We start from the raw sequence: 11852 nt of genomic DNA, 5'->3' as shown, positions 1-11852 counted from the left end.
CACTGTCTCTGTGTGCTTTGTCAAGACAGGAAGCTCAGTGCAGATAAAACCCTCATCAAAATATTGTCATTTTATTGTGACGTGTTACACCAGCATATAAACAGTCTGGATGATTATTTTATGGATGAAGTATCCAAGAGGAAATTCCTGTTTAAGGCTAAATCAACCACTTAAATCCCACACCTGGTGCTTTGAGGTGCTTAATAAGGATGCACTGGCCCAGTACTGATATACAAAATAATAATTTGGCTGATCCAATGTAATTTATTTTATTTTCTTATAGTATGTATCCCTCTCCCCCCTGGAAAAAAGTCAATGTTTATTATAATAATAACTGAATTTAAAACTCTCCATGCCCTATTCTTTTTTTTAACATTTACCCAAAACAATTTATGTAACCACAACATTTCCACCACCTTCAGTAAATGGCATATTTACTGATATTTACTTATTTTACAGTAACTTAAACACAAGCGTCTGAAGCATTTTTACAAGGGAAAATATTCAATTACAATTTCAAAGTTTTTTTTTTTACACATTCTCACATTTTATTCTGGAAGCTTGTACATTTTGCAACCATCATAAATAAAGCTGATATCGATGTTCAGATGCTATACCCATAAATCTGTAGTTCTTGCAAAACATCACATATTACCAAGAATGCAGTCCTCATTATCCAGTGTGATGAATATGCAGGGGGATGAGGTCAAGGCGCCAAGTAGCTCTAGACTGAGATTTCTAATACAGTGAAGTGGTTGTGCCAGGTGGCTGATTTCTGTCTTTACTTGTAATCAGGCCTGAAAACAAACACACTGATTATTATTCTTTGAAACGCTGGAGGGGAGTTCATGCTCTTTTCCAACTTCTTTTCCCAGTCATTTCAACAAAATTAGAATGATCCTTCAAGCAACAGTAGATACATTAATGTTAAACAGTCTGAAATATCACAGAATTATGCCCGCTGATCACCAGATGTCTGGACATTTTCTGGTATAAATCTGTTTGGCCAGTCATGGCTTTAAAAACAAATTACTTCAGAATTTTGTTGAACAGTATTTGTTTCTAGCTCTGTAAAGATTTGAATTTAGCCTAATTTCAAGCAACCACCAATTCACCTTCATCCACTGAGCAATGTTCTGTTGATTGGAGGCCTAACAGACATCTAAATGGTACACACACTAAGCTGTGTACAAAATGCAACTTAAACATTAATTATTTTTTGTGGGGAATCTTGAAATGATAATTAATAGTGAAGTAATGCAACTGGATTAGCAACGATGTGACATGTGAGTACTTAGAAGCCTCGCAGCAGTGCTCTGACTAACTTGCAGAGGTTCCAAGGAAGCTTTGTTAACAATGAATTACAGTCTCCAAAAGTTGAATCTGTTCATCTGGACGTAGCGTTTTGTGGGAGAAACGTTTCGTCACTCATCCAAGTGACTTCAGTGAATTACAGTAACCCCAATGTGATGAAATAAAAGCATGAAAATCAATTTCTAGATCTGAGCATGGCAACGGCAGTATTCCTTAAATGATAAAAATAAGAGCAAACCACAGGTTTTAATGTGAGTATCCTAAGTGAAAACTGAGTTAAAAGTTACCTGTAGGTTCCTGATAGAAGATATAGCAAAAGTGGCAAGGGAACCTGGAGTTTCCAATACCTTAGGCACAAATCTGTGAGAGGCACAAACAAGGATATCTAAGCACCTTTGCAAGATCTGAAGCTCAGAAATATCCATCCATTGTCTTCCGCATATTCTCAGGGTTGTGGGGGAGCTGGTGCCTATCCCAGCTATCATAGGGTGGCTGCTTAGAAATATCTTAAAATTAAACGGAATATGTTGAAACTGAATGTCGCCTGCATAGCAGTTCTTAAAAATGTCCAAAATGTGCTGAAAAGGGAGCAGATATAAAACAGCATAAAAAGTAGAGGCCCTAGAACAGAACCTTGTGGAACACCATAGGCAAGCGGATGAGGACCTGAACTTACAAGCAGCAATAGAAAAGTAACAAAGTTTTTTATGGGTAAGATACTTTAATTTTCCAATACTGGTGTTAATGTAGACTTCAGCTTTATTTAAGCCAAATAACATCATGTAAACCAGTGTTAATTTCGTTGACTAATAATTTTTGTCATATTTTTCATCAATTGCTTTTTCTTTTTTTTCAGCGAAAACAAGATGATAACTAAATAAAAACGAATGCATGAGTACAAAAACTATGATGAAAGGTACTGACACTTTCGTCAACTAATAAAAATTTAAATGAAAACGTTCCGGAGAGACGATCCAATCAGAACCAATTAGGTTGTGTAGAAAGGCGGGACAAGCTCGGAAGTCCTCCAGTCAGAAGCAGTCTGTCTGTGGTAAGGTTAGACACGCAGAGTTTGATCTGGGTGGGAGGGTTCCGCTAACATGCTTGCTCCCTGTTTCTCATGAAAAATACAACAAAATGTCAGTGCTTGGGAAGAAGGCAAGAGCAGACACATGGACACATTTCACATTTGATGTCAAGGAAAGTGAAACACTTTCTAAATCATATGGAGCAACTCACACTGGTAAAACCACGACAAACTTTAACACTTTATATTTTATTCACCTGAATCAACTTTAGATTTAGTCTACTATAATCTTATGATATTTAGTCAACTGAAACTAAAAGAAAACTAAATGATGTTCTAGTCAAAAGACTATGACTGCAACTAAATAAAAAGTTTGCTATCAAAGTTAACACTGATGTAAACACAATCATTCAGTACACGTTGGCTTAGTGGCCGTTGATGTAAAAGAAATCACATTTGAAGAATAATGGTAGGTGGAGGAAGTATGTATAGAGCTACTGGCCACTGAGCAGCTCCACCAGTTCTACCAGCTCCACCAGTTCTCAGCCTACATGAAGCAATGATATATGTTCATCTGGGAGTGCACCCCAAGGCTGCTACGACAAACGGTACTGTAAAATCTATCAGGTAAAATAAAATTTAAAAAAAATCCTGTCTCCATAGGTTTTTCTGATGACTCTAACAGACCCATTAAAACCTCGTTTAGCCCTGAGAGAAATTTACTGACGTCTTTGGCCTAACCCCACTGTGAACTGACAAGCATAATAACTGTTTGTGTAATTAATCATCCACGCAGGTTGCAGGCTGAATCTATTTGCTTCTGGGACAAATACACACAAACAGCGCTCAGAGAGATGTTTTAATTTTGTGCTTGACATCTAAAGGCCTTGGATGGTTCTTTGTTGTGTGTGGCTGACATTGAGTTTTCCCATCTCGTGCAGCCTCACTCCCTGCTCTACAAAAGCTACACACACAATTGCACATACGCACACACTGCATTGGGTGACTCAGAGTCTCGCTTGGTTGGTCTTCAGGGCTCTGAGGATTTGTAACTTAAAATCCAGACTTGCACAGTGACAGTGTAACATCTCAGTAACTCTGCAAAATATTTCAAGTATGGAAAGGGCTTGGAAGTGGAGCAAAAGAGGGAGATGGAGGGAGAAAGCTCGATAATTCGGCCATGCAATTTGGACTTAACATACTGATGTGTTCACCGGTGCTGGGTGCTACAAGCAGGAAGGAGATAAACCGAAGTTAACGCCGTGGTTCAAAATACGACAGAAGATCAAACTAAGAAATTAAAGGGGAATACAAATCAGCTCATGAATAAAAAGATTTAAAGATTATGTTTGTGCGTTCTACGCCTTTATTCGAGGGTGACAGCGAGGGAAGAGAAAAAGGAAAGTAAAAGAATGACCTCGGGGACTACAGATCCTCAAATGGCCTGTAAAGCACCATGGTTAAATACTCAACTTTGCATCAGAAATGTTTATAATCTGGTAGATGGGTTTGGTGTCAGATCATACAGGTAACAAAACAGAGGATATAAACTAAAATCTACAGTAAAAATAACTCATTAAATATACTTTTAAAACAGTTCTGCAAGAGGCATTCCCATAGTCTATAATTAAAACCTAAACACTGAGCCACCTCTATAGGGTACATGACCAATTTGAGCATGAACAACCTACTTACCTACTTTAAACCACATGATAAATCTGGTAACAGTCATATATGCATATTACACTTATAGAGAAATGGGGCAACAGTTATGAAAGTATAGAAATGTCTGTTTTAGACTGCGTAGTATACAAAAGCGGAGCAACACTTCGTCGGGGTACAGAAAAGGATTAATGAACTCACCACAAAGTCACATCACTGACTGTGAGCACAGAATATCTCTCAACACATTTACATTTGTTTTGCAATTTTCAAGTGAGCTCATGCTTTAAAGCTAGCATCACAAGCTGATGAATGACCTCCTTTTAGTTCCAAAGTAACACATGATAGGTACTTCCCAAAGACTGACTTGCACTCATCCATTCCAAAATCAGTCATGCTACCACGATCGCTGTTGATACACTAAAGCTATTCTTAACTGAATAATTCATATGATCATGGTCGTTACTCCAAAAACTGAATGGCTTACTGTTACAACTATAAGTAAAATGATGTCACACGAATTCAGCTGACGAGGCAAAGTGACCTTTTTGTAAAGGCCCGGAGACCATCTGTAATGTCGATGCTGGTGGTACAAAACATAGTTTTGTTTTCTGTAGCTTTTTTCCACATTAATGTTTCAGTTTATGATTATTAGATGTGTGTGCTGAGTGACTCTTGCAGAAAAAGGTGGATACAATCTTAGCTGTTTGTGAGGCTTCGCCACAGATAATTTGATTGTACGACCTGTTGTTTGGTTAATTGTACTGACACCCCATTCACAAAGTCTGTGCTCCAATTTTGGTTAGTGATGCTTAGCACTAATTAACAGGTGTCTGTGTGATGCACCTTGGTAAGGCCTTGGTCACACAGGTCTAGAGACTGGTCTACAACTTGCTGGCACCCTGCAGTCACTTGCAAAAAAAGAGTATTCTCTAACCTGTTGAAAAGCTGTGCCATACAGCTGGGGGAACTTTTACTTTGCATCTAACGATCTTCATGCATGCAAACTACTGGTGACTGTGGGATCGTGCTAGTGGCCAAAGCAATCGCAATGAGGATTTCAGCACTGTGTAGTGCTGTATAGATTCTTGTGACCAATTTCACATGAGCAACCACCAGCAACTGGTTGCACAATACTTTTATCTTTATCTCAGCAGCATTTGTACCCATGCAGTCTATGCAATCTATGCTACTCTGCTACAGAATCAGTGCTGTGCTGACTTTAAATCCTCTCATAATGAATTGCTCTGTAGCAGAATAGCCGGTGTATTCCAGACTTAAGATGGCCCGTTTGAACAGCATGATAACAAGAGTGTTTCGACACACTCGCCATACATTCAGATATTTAGACAAAAATTGCTTGAGGGGAGGCAAGTCTTGTGGAACTTGTGGTGGAGAGGAAAAAGGCAAAAAAAAAAAAAAAGATTCCCAAAATATCCTCCCTGTTCTGTCTGTGAAGTTGAAAGTGACAACTGCAATACCTTTGTTCTCTGAGTGCAGCTGCAAAAATAGCTTTCAATAATGTATTAGGAGAATAAAAACTGTGAGCTGATTTCTGGGGAGAAGGCGCTCAGCTCTGTGTATGTGCCAAGACCAAGAGCTTTCTCTGCTGTGCACAGACTGTGAGAAAAGATCAGGCTGGTGAACACAAACTGATCCTCTTGACTTCTAAGATTGCTCTACTTATCCAGCTGGGAATAAAATCTTGGCCTTGGAATAAACAGCTTATTCCTATACATATATTAACGTCTGATCTCACTGAACAATTGCTCAAATGGGATAAATCGTCAGAGCTTCTTTCTGAAATTTTGTGCATAGAGTTATGTGGACAACTGCTGTTTTCCCATCTGAGCAGAACAGCAATGTAATGACTCCAAAATGCAAAGTGCCTTGACCAGCAGAGCATTCACCTGAGGCTATGAAGGTTTAATTTCTTGTGTGCCTCAGTGTGATAAGTGGTAGTCCAAATGTTGTGACTTTCCTTCAAGCTCTGCAGAGGCTGGCCAACTGGAGCACAAGCGGGTGGGGTAAAAAAAAAAAAACTCCTGAGTGATCAGAAATGTGAAAAAGAGAGCACCACTGAATTCCAGGCGGGCATCAATTATTAAGCCATGGAAGACAGCTATGACAATATATCTTTATTGCATCTAGAAAGAAGGCAATATTTTAACAAACCACACACAACTATGAATCTACTATAAATCTAAACCAGTGTGTCAAACCTGTTTTAGTTTATGGGCCATATACAACTCGATTTGATCTCAAGTAGAATGAACTAGAAAAACGATTACACGATGACCTATAAAAAAAATTAACTCCCAATCATGCCCTTTCTTTTTAAGGAGTGAAAGTATAGTCTGAAAACCTTTAATGCACCATCAATCGGCAAAGCTGATGAGAAACAGCTTAAGATGTCTTTAGAAAAAATTCACCAATTTCGCCTTTGTTTTTCCCAGTTCAAAGTCTACCATCAAAACTTAAGGAAATGTGTCAAAGTGGGTCCTTGAATTAACCTTTCTTACTTTGCTTTGCTATGGCAGGTCATATCAAAAATGCTGATAATAATTGAGGCCCCTGGTTTACATTAAATAATCAGGTTTTCTGGTTGATATACATTCCAATGGATGACATCAAGTGCCAGACTTAAATAACATCATACAGATTGTTCTATCTGTAGATTGTAGGTTTCATACCATATCTAAATATGTTAAGAGATGTTGCTTTCTATCTGATGGGTTTGTGATCAAACCCTATCAAGTGTTTGCTGTGAGTAAGTTAAGTTTCAGCCTGCAGCAGGTGTTCTGGTGTTGTGCCTAAAAATGCAGTCCCACATATGCTGTAACAACCTATAAGGTCTTTCCAGAGCCACAGATGACTTCATGTAACTGTGTTTTCTCTGAATACTCCAAATATTATTACTTATTATGAGGAGACAAAACCTTACCTTATAATACAGCATTCTGGCAGCAGCATATGAACCCATCATAGTAGGAGAAACACACATTAAAATGAATAATATTCATTTAGCAGCCACAGTTTTAAGATCCTGGTATTGTTCATGAGTTGACATTATAAAACCTGTGCCTATGTTTTTTTTTGTTTCATGTTTTCCTTTCTTGATTTTTATGGTATTACTGTTATTGTAACCGAATGAATTTGTGACCCATTTAATTTTAGAAACATTCAGTATACTCCAAATCATACTTTCTTACTTGAGAGACATAAATTCAGTCCTGCATCAGGTCGCTCCATGTACTTGTAGCACACTGTTTGAACCTTTTAACTGCTGTTTCAAAGTTTAGCTTCAAAATTTTTTATTTGAGAGGACCCAAATGGAAGAATCTGTGAGTAAAGCATCTGGAAGATCAAATAAGATCTTTTCCATATGTGGGCATCTTTTGTGAGTCTTTAAATGACAATCTTTTAATTTATGCCCCTTTCTTGTCCTTCTGATGAGTGTTGTGGCTAAACTGAAAAGGATAATGACTCTGGATTTCAGTAAACATGTAATCTTCGATTTTTTACCACCCATTATGTTTCTTTTTTTCTCAAGTATAAAGAAAACATAATGGATATTTATATTACTTCAGTGGTGATGTCATCAAGGTGATATCATCCACCAACACAGCCAAACACAAACTTATCAAGCCAGCAGCTTGCAGCTGAGGCATGCTTCCCACATAGCGCATTCCCCTGAAACTCTACAGGTGTAAACTCAAGGTAGGCTGAATAGTTCTTTGAAATAATTTTCCAGAAACTAACCTGTCAGCTGCGTACGCCACACTGACTCATGTAGGTGTATATGTGCCCACTGACTCATGTTGTCCCCACTCATCTATAATTCTGGGTAAGTACAACGAGCAATGAACAAACAACAAGCTCAACCTGACCCAAAGAAGCCTTGTTTGTCAGTGTACCCAGACTGCATAGATGGTCTTTGTGTGGTTGGAAATACAACAAAGCCTGCTGCGTTTCGAATGAATGTGGGAGACAGAGCGTGTGGCCTGTCTGTCTCTTTGCATTTCCTCCTTTACTCATCATTGTTTGAAACAACACTTCCGTTGCCCCCCACACACACATCTGGATGGCTGTTAATGGAGATAATGTGGTTGATTTTTTTCCAGATTATGCAACAGTGACATCAGTTAAAATTTGTCATTTAGGTATTTATTGCGTCAAGGGCGACATGTTATTAAATGCATTAGTAAAAAAAAAATGAAAAAACAACTATAAGCAAATATATGAAAACTGTGGAAATGCATCCATTAAAGCTGTTCAGGGCTTTCTCATTTGAACCATAAATTATATAATTTGTGTGGACAACATGTCATCATATCCTGCTATTGAACAGAAATGATATTAAAATGCTGGTGACGTTATTTTTAGTAAGTCAGTGGGGACAAAGTGGGAAAACTCCAGGTCTGAAAAATGGAGTTCACCCAGTTCCTCTAATGGCCTCTTGAGACTGTCTTCAAAACCAAGCTATAGACTCTGACATTGAAATTGTTTATAACATGTTTATAGATTTGGTCTGTAATGTTAACTTCCACCTTCATACGGACACTACTGTGATTAACCTGTTTGGGTTTTGCAGTTTTGGAGCATGAAATTCCAATATATTTTGGCCTAAAATAATAACAATTTTCCATGTGTATGGATACAGCTTGCTAATCAACCTCAATACAGTCTCTTCTAGCTCCAAATAAAACAAAAAGAAAGAAATGTAGATGAACCAAGTGTTGACATTGAGGTTTGAAAAAGATGGCTGCAACAAGTCAACTAAACTTTTAAATGTTGCTGCCTTTGCTAGTTGGCACCAGGAATACTAGTCCTTACTAGTTTTTCAGCATTGTTCTGATACAGCGTCTTTCTGAATTTAGAGATATTGCACAAATTCAAGAAAGCAGTCTTACATATTTGTTTAAAATGCACATTGAAGCACATATCCTGGTCAAAAATGACCATGAAAGATTACTCATAGTGTTGAAGTGGTAATCCCATCCAGAGTAGATATCTGGTTAGACGCTATGTTTCTAATTGGCCAATTGGTGCGTGTCATCTGACTTTGTGGATATACAAAGCTGGGTATCACCTGCATAGAAATGAAAATATATGCTATTGTTTCTAATAATACTGCCTGAAGGAATCATGTAGAATGTAAACAGAATTGGTCCCAGGACAGAACCCTGTGGAACTCCACAAATAACCTTAATGTGTGAAAAACACATATGTACATGAACAAACTGTAGTCTATGAAATAAATATGGCTGGTGTGCTTACTACACCTTACTTGGCGCAATGGGAAGCTGTTATTGTACGATGCAAGCTCTAGAACAAAATATATATCTATGTCAAAGGCCTCTCTATTGTGATGTTCTGCAGTACTTTGATGTCGCTCTCTCTCTTTAAAAAATGTAAACAAAAGAACAGTTGTATGTCGGTTTTATCACAATAAACTGGAATATAACCAAGAAACCAAGGCAACTGCGACTCCCACTGCTAAGGTTACCCAAACTCTCCAAACTGATCTGGCACTGTGGGTGTTTGCAATTTCATGCACGGTGCAAACTGCTACGCATTTCAGCAATATCTGAAACACGGTTTGATTAACAAGAAATGTGATATGTGGTTTTATATTTGTCCTAAACTATGAACAAAATATATGTTTTGACAATTTTCTTCAGTTTTCCTCTCTTGTAGACTAGTCTAATTTTTTTTTCTCTGTTGTTTAAATGACTAGCAAATTAGGAACATCCATAATCCTAAAATGTAACTCACCCACCACAGTTTTCACCGTCTGTGGTGGGTGTTTGCTGTGTATGAATCATTTTCTAGATAAAAATGATTGCTGACTGGTTATCTGTCAATACCAATGAGCTACTTTCAATTTATAGATTATGTGCTCTTTTAGCTTACTTAACAAGGGACAGGAAGGAAGCGATGTCTCAATAGCATGTATCCACCCACGGTCATTGCTGTGCAGATTGTGGTTGCAGTGACATGATCAGCAGGACAAGATGGACGCCCATTTTCACAATATTTAACACAACTGCAGGGGTGAAAATGACCAGCTATTGGCTTTTTTATTTATATCACAACCAAGAGATAGAATTTGACTTGTACCGTCATGATGTTTACGTTTGTTTCTTCCCAGCTAAATGACTTGCAAAGAGTGGTATTTTTTCTAAAATAATACAAGAACAAACTCCTTTTCATCTTGTACCATCATGAGGTTTACATTTGTTTCTTGGTTTTATTTTTTGATGAACATCAAATGGTGGCCTACTGTGCACTGTACCTGTGATGGTTATGTTAAAGATAGCCTCTCTTACTGAAGAGTAACAAACCTGTCTGAAACTGAGTGTTTACAGCAGTAAACTGTAGCCAGAGCTTTTGTCTCACAGGGATTGCTTGTACATACACTGACCCAATTATTTGAAAACTATTCGGTATGAGCATCCACTTTTATAACAGTAGATGTTGGACTGAAAATATTTAGCATAATATGACCGCTTTAAAAATATCATTACAGCACAAAGCCGAAGTCTGAGTACAGAGTGAGGAAAGATATTTCTTATTTTGCATCTTCAATAATACGTTTAGTATGTCAGATCTTTTTTTTTTATTCTTACCCATGTCCTTTTGTCTTAATGGATATCTTGGTGTTGTTTTGTATATTTCTTGTCAGCAAATTCCAAGAATAGAGCAAAACAAACAACAGGTTTGTCCATCTGTTAACACATCATGATTGTGGCGCACAGCCCCACAGTCCATTTGTTCCTCCTGAAAATTAATTTAAAAAGCTGTTCGCAGAACTTACAAATTCTCCTCAAATGGGAGTAAATACTCCTACTTCTAGTTAAATACATTCTCAGAACACAAAGAGAGTGTACCACATGTAGGCTGCAGATAAACTGCCTGTGTCCGTGATAATGAAGGAACAACTAAGCCAGTCTAATAGTGTTTCTGATTCATGTGTCTTTGGAGGTCTGTGACACAGAGATATAAATAAGACATGCTTTAAAATGGCCAGTTTAATGTTAGTTGTGGTCTTTCACTGTGTTCAATAGTAAGAAAAAGTAAAAGTAAAATTCTGCCTTTATGTTTGTTCACGGTAAGGCAATCAATTCAAGCTTTGTAAACTCCACTGAATCTGTCTGCTAGTAAATTTTCACTGCCTGACCTCACTCAAAACTGTGTGCTCCTTCTTTTGTATTCAAAAAGCTCTGATGGTGTGTTATAGGCTGACATTTCACCGCTAGCCTTTCTCTACGCTGGCCTTTAAATTTGCTGTTTGTGTGTCTTTGTCCTGTGTTTAAGTGTGTGTTAGGTCAGATTAACAAATGGTAAGGCCGGTGGCAGCCTGAATAACAGCATTAACCAAGGGACAATGGGAGCGTGAGACTAAGCCCTTTCACAACCTGTCTGACAGCTTGTAGCGTTGATGTCATCCTCTGACTCAGGCTGTTACCACCGCCGCTGTCACCCTGGACGCTTGGATGCATGACATCACCAAATGACACATATCACTCTCCACTACTGCCTCTCTTCTTTCATTTCTCTCCCTTTGTCTCTCTGTCTCCAGTCATTTGCATACTCATCAGCTTTCCTGCATTGTAGGCTTCCACTTTGTCAGACTGTGAACAAAGGGAGAGCAAGAAAGGACATCATTAGTTTCCCAAGGAGACTCGGATAAAGGCAGAGAAAACACAAGAACAAAGATAGCAGCGGCTTCTGATGTGCTCCCAGGGGGATATTTTAAAAAAAATCGAGTACATGATCTTTTAAAAGTGCTTACCGAAGGAGGCTGCAGGTTGCAGAATAAAGTCATTATTACAATTTGATATTT

The sequence above is a fragment of the Oreochromis niloticus genome, linkage group LG15 (genome assembly GCF_001858045.2).
Source record: "Oreochromis niloticus isolate F11D_XX linkage group LG15, O_niloticus_UMD_NMBU, whole genome shotgun sequence".
Classification (NCBI taxonomy): Eukaryota; Metazoa; Chordata; class Actinopteri; order Cichliformes; family Cichlidae; genus Oreochromis; species Oreochromis niloticus.
This window is presented reverse-complemented; position numbering follows the sequence as displayed.